Raw genomic sequence first — 6,411 nt, 5'->3', positions numbered from 1 at the left:
AAGTTCATTTGAAACGATATCCAAGGAGATAGACTTAATACACTTTCACTTGTAAAAGAAAAAACGTAACTTAATATTAAAGTTAAAGCAAATAATCGGTTAGATATGGAGTTCATGTTTATATAATATTTTCTTAAATTTAAACTGTTTAATAATATTAAAGATTTATATCACGTTTGACATTGATTTACAAATAAAGTCACATTTAACGTTTAATACCTTAAATAATAAGATATAAGATTTAAGTTGTAAATTTGTTTAAAAAGATTTGGGTTTCAAAAATTACATATTATTAACATTAAAAGAGACAGTACTACACTGCGACCTATGTAAGTAGTCGGTATCGAAACTGAAAAAGCAAAATTCTTCTCCGAATAAAATTAATCTAACAAAACATTAACATAAAATTGAAAGGTTGTTATCTACAGAAAAAAACCGATTGAAAATAGGTGTCTACCTATTCAGATGTTAAAGATTGATGGATTTTTTAAGGTATTGAAACTGTTGAAGTGAAGTGATTGAACTTATTCTTCAACAATGAAGTATTATTTCTTTACGATATTTGCTGTTGTATCAATTTCAACCACTATCCATTTGGCTGTAGAACGCGTTGTAGATGTGGTGACCTGTTCGCTACAGAGTTAAATAAAATAAATAAGTAATATTTCTAATTGTTTCTTTAATTATATATTGCAAAATTACTTTACATATAATATTTAATCACAATAAATCCAAGCTAGTAGATCATGCAGCACAAAACGTTAATGCTGAATGAGAAAACATTTAAAACCAATATAGAGGCTCATAAATTAGTTCACTTTCTTTTTCTGTTCGATCATTTAATTATTTTTTTTAATTTATTTATATTAAAAGCTTTTACTTTTACAATAAATTTCTTTAAAATGTCCTATAAAGTTAACAGAACAAAGTGCAATTGTTCGAAAGTTTTGACAGTTTTGAATGGTTTTTGCTGTTGAGTTTAATTGAACCCAAATCAGTTTAAATAAACTTGTAAGTTAAAAATACGCCAGTAGTGTAAATAAATCTCCCCTCCTTTTTCCTCTTCCTACTTTCAACCTTTTAAGTGTTTCTCTGCACTTTATTTACTCAGTTCATTTTCGATTCATGCTAACGTTTCACTTGTCTCATCAGAAATTTTTTTCTTTTTGTTTTGTTCCGTTTGTTGTTGTTTATGTTTTTATTTATTTTTTGGTATTGTTTTGTTTTTGTTTTTGTTTTATTTTTCTTTTTCGATTTTCTGTATAGTGTCCGTCGTCTTTAGTGAAATATGACGCTTTATAATTTTGTTGGCATTTCACGCCAACTTAACAATTGTTAAACCACCGTAAATTAACCGCGCTGTGGTTGCCACATTTTGGTATTAACGCCCGCCCATAACACATTAAAACCCACTAACACTTCCGGTTTTACAAAATCCTCCTCCATAAAAGCTAATTTCATAAAGCTGCGTTTTATTGTTATTGCTGGTGTTGCTCCTATTGATGTTGTTGTTTTTATCGTTTTTGTTGTCATTATTGTTGTTGTTTGTGATGCAAAAGTGAAAATTTACAAAATTTTGTATATTTTCATTAAATTGAAATTTTATTGGATTAAAATTAGTTTTGTTTGCTGTTTAATTTCTGAGTTTTTAAGGGTTCGAAAAATGATTTCCGCTGTGATTTGGTTTGGCTTAGCGGTTAACGCTTCAATGATGTGATTTGGATAATTAGAGGTCAGCTCAGCACCAACTTAAATTCAGTATGAATACCAATTGAATTTAAATGGATATTTATTCAGTAGATATTTTAGAATATAAGATATAGACAATATTCTAGAATAAAATAATTCAGTAATAAAAATAATTTTTAATTTTAATCGTTATTTAGTTTGTGATACGAAATAGATTTATATATACTTATTTCACACTTTCTCTATGAGTATATATCGTGTCAGTGATATTGGTAGGAGTTACCGATACAGTTTCGCCGATCGGTTAAGATTTATATTTATAATCATAGACAATGTATTAAATACATAGTCAATAATGTAGCGAAGCCATTAGGGAAAGAGATCTAACATGATCTATGTGCTACTTATGATGTCACATGACAACTAAGAAAAATATATGTTAAATTAATATGTTTTTATTGAGGAACACCAAATTTTGGACGTAATTGTTACTTTTGCAAGATTAAGTAATAGTCTGTAGCTACAGTACCTGGTGATTTGCACTCTAGTATTACTTTATGAATAACTTTAATGATTACTTTTATTATTAAATTTTTTGCTTAAATTTTTGCTTACACAATATGTACAATTCTATCTTCAGCAATTTATATTAATTTAAACTCTATTAAGGAAAAAAGAACAGAAAAATATCGCAAAAATAGATAAAATCATGAATAATTTATACTAAAAATTCATATAAATTTTCTATTGAATACTTTCGATAGAATAGAAAATTATATAAAAATAGATGAAATCATATATAATTCATACTAAACTAAAGCATCACTATAAACATTCTATTGAATCCTCTCAGTAATATTGAGAACGATTTCCATTAACCTACTAAACAGTAGAAATATTTTACGGATGAAGTGTAAAGCAGCTGTCAAAAGTTGTTCAAAAAGTAATAAAAAAAGTAGTAGAAACAAGAAACATTCCGCAATTTTAAAATTGTTCGAATGTTATTCCTACGCGCAACGTTTCAGCACAGAATATATGGAATAATAACAAACTTTCGGTTAAAAACTTTAGTGAAATATAGAAAAATAAAAAAATATACACAAAAAATTTAAAAAAAATTTTACATATATTGTGACATCATGAGACAAATTTTATTATCTCAACTAAAACAATAAATTTGTTCACCTTTCACAAAAATGGGAAAGAGTGAAATTGGTTCGCAAAACAAATACAAAAATAATTAACAGCGATATTCATAAAAATTGTAGAATGTAAAAGGAATATACTGCGACTGCATAATTTGGTTCCCTTATACCCAGCTTTGAATATTTAATTCCAGTTCTTCTTGCATTTCTAATTTTACATGCCTTTCAGCCACCTTTGTTCTTCGGTTGTAGTTCAAAGTCTTTTTTCTAATTCTTTAATCATTTTAAGTGGTAACTTCCAGTGAGGGTTTAGCGCCACGGTGTGCTCATTATAGGTATCAATATAATTCGTTAATAAACGCGTTATCGAAAATTCTTCTGCCGGCACCAATTAAAGTTATATCATTGCATATAATTTTCTACTACTTGAAAAGCGCGACACATCTAAGCTTTTGATTTTGCTTAAATCACACCATCACACCATGAAAGCATAAATGCTAACATTCCTTCCGTATAACTGTAGGTGTTAGCCACAGTCACTCCCTTATACTCCCTTGTGAAGCACTTTGATCTCATGATACTAGATTTTACCCCTGATAGAATGTTGTAAGTGAAAATTGCACTGGGTATCAGTTCCACTTCAAGACAGTAGAGGATTATGCTTCTGTCGCCCATGAAAGGCATGCTTTACTTCTGGTATGTTCCAAGTATACGGAACATAGTAGTGTGTATAAACTGGACACTTTTTACGTTTTAATCCATATACAATGTATTGAAAGTGATTTAATCTGAGGCCGCTAGACCCCTATACTTCTTCATACAAGACTTCGACAGAAAGTTCTATGAACGATAAGTGACTGTCATTTCCAAAGCATTAAAGCATTAGTTCAAGAGACTTAACCCAATTCAAATCTAGCATCTATTTATATATGTTTAGTGCACTACTGATATTTTTTTGTACTTTTTTCCATTGCGCTTTCGTAGTCGTTTGTCATCTCAAGGCAATTGAAGATATTTTATAAAATGTTAAGGAGTTAGTTTAGTTTTGTTCAATCTCGAAAGGTTTTATGCCAAGATCTTATACTTCTAAAAATAGCATATGTGTTTAATAAGTGTTTATCCGAATCTCGACTTTCCTGGCTAATATATCAATAATGCGTCCATACTCGAATGTATTTATAAGAACAAAACTAGTACCTCTCTTTAGGGAGTCCAAAATTTTTCTCATGGTTTTTTAAGTCTACAGAACTGTCTGTAAACGTTACAGAATACATGAAAAATTAAACTTTTTTACGAGTAATATAAAATCTGATAAAAATATATAAAATTGAAGACTGGCATCAAAGAAATAAATAAATATATAAATGGTATTTTGTAGATATATATATTTATTTTTTATTTCATAAGTAATATGAGTACAGGTTTATTTATATAACACTTTACGACAATTGTGCTAGTGTAATCGCAGTTTTTAATTTTCTTAGTGGTACTCGTATTATATTCCCCTGCATTTTACCTTCTTCCTCAAGATGGTAGTGTAGAATAATGAGAGTTTAAGCCAAGCAGGATTTGCTTGCAAGGAACTTGAAGCAAATCAACAATGGTGCATATTACTTCTACGCATTTATAGAAAGGAATAAGCACAATAATTGTATACTTCAGTGAAACAAAGGAAAATGACTCCTGAGATGTTTAGAATTTCCACTGTTGGCTTTAATAATAACTCCTTGGAGAGAAAGCGCGTTGCAGTGCAATTAATAGAAAACGATTTATTTCAAAAATAGGAGAGGAAATAATAATGCCAAATAGAAGGGAATGGGAGAACGAATCAAAATATTTATGTTATTGCAAATGTTGTGCTTAATATCGTAGAACAAGTTCCAGCAATTTAAGCAACTCAATGAACCAAAACAAGTGTTAATACTCACTGACACGACAGACAAATGGAAAAGAGGACAGACGGAAAAATCAAGTGAAAAATAGAGAAGAATGTTGCAAATGTTATTTTGCTGGCAACAAATCCGCCAACAATAAATTGTTGTTGAGTGGTGCTGAGTGTTGCATGAAGAGTGAATACTGTGCAACGAATTTAATCTTGGCTCTTATCATACACGTTTTATTTGTTTTATTTCAAAACGAATGTGTTAAGTTGAAAGCAGTGGAGTAGGGAAATAAAAATATTTAAAATTTTTATTATATACCATAGTTTAAAAAAAGGATCCGAATTTATATTTTTAGAAACACTGTTAAAGGATATCATCACTATATTCTTCATTATGTTGTTAGCACTGAGCTGTGTCACCATGCAAACTTTAAGAGCGATCAATTATAAGATATGTGAACATTTGTTGTTTCTGCAATTATACCTTTGAATGTTCTGCGAGCGCTGTAAGTTATAGTTCCGCAAGAGTTTTTGTTGGAAAACTCAACGAATGTGACCGACCACGCACTATACTGTTTTAATATTTCTGACTTTGTTTTGTTTTCCAAGTAAAAATTATTACTATAAAGAAAAAGTTTGAAGTTGATTGAGAAGTCGTATAAGTTATAGCTCATATCTCAATCAGCATACGAAAAATGTATTAGGGAATGATTAAGGCTCAAGCATTCTAATAGCTGCGTGCATTCGATAGGTTCTAGTTTAAAGATGAATAAATGACAAATTTTGCTTGACTGATAAGTTTGTATGTGTTTTATTTAATAATCCTTTATGCTTTAGCTACAAATCAGACAATTTATTAATATGCATAGTACTGTTTCTAACAAGTGTTGAGAGGCACAAATGCTTAACTTTTACATCCTATCTGTTACTCACCGAATCTTTGGTCCAGTCTTACAATTAATTTATTTTTTTGAAGCAGTGGAACAATGAAATGCGTATGAAAGAGCTGAGAATGTCTTGAACTTAACAGTGCTATTAACGCGATGTGATAACTGCCACGCTGTTTAGTTGACTCTTCATATATTTATCAAGAATTTCTTATATATAACAAATATGTAGAAAATAATAAAAATAATAAAAAAGCATTCTAAGACTCTGTGTAGCTTGCAAAGCCAATATATGTGCAGTCAAGTCAAGTTGTTGGTTGGAGTATTTATTTATGTGGATGCACTTTCATCCATTTGTCACTTGCGTATATAAACAGATCAGCACAACAGTTAATAATTGCGAAATGTGAAAAACACTCATAAAATCAATTACCACAATATTGAAAAGCCGTGAAGTTGTCATTGGAAATGCAGCACAAAATTGTTGAAATGAAAAGTGTTGAAAAATTGCAATTTTGCAATTTATTTGAAATCATTTAAAGAAAATTTAATTAAAAATATGAAAGAAATAATATGTATACTTGTATGTAACGACATTTATGAATGTCAATAAAAGGTTCTTAATAAGAAGTGCATGGAAAAGGACTCGACTGCGAAAAAAAAACTTCATAAACTGTCGTATCAAAAGTGAATAGTTAATTATCCTTACAAAATGTAAGGATAATTTAATAATCCTATGATTTAACTGTCATTGAATAATGAACAGAGTATAAAGCTTTAACACAGTTTAATGAGGTAAATAAAAGAG

Source organism: Teleopsis dalmanni, chromosome 2 (genome assembly GCF_002237135.1).
Source record: "Teleopsis dalmanni isolate 2A chromosome 2, ASM223713v2, whole genome shotgun sequence".
Lineage (NCBI taxonomy): Eukaryota > Metazoa > Arthropoda > Insecta > Diptera > Diopsidae > Teleopsis > Teleopsis dalmanni.
The sequence above is the reverse complement of the archived record's forward strand: the minus strand, read 5'-3'. Positions refer to the sequence as shown.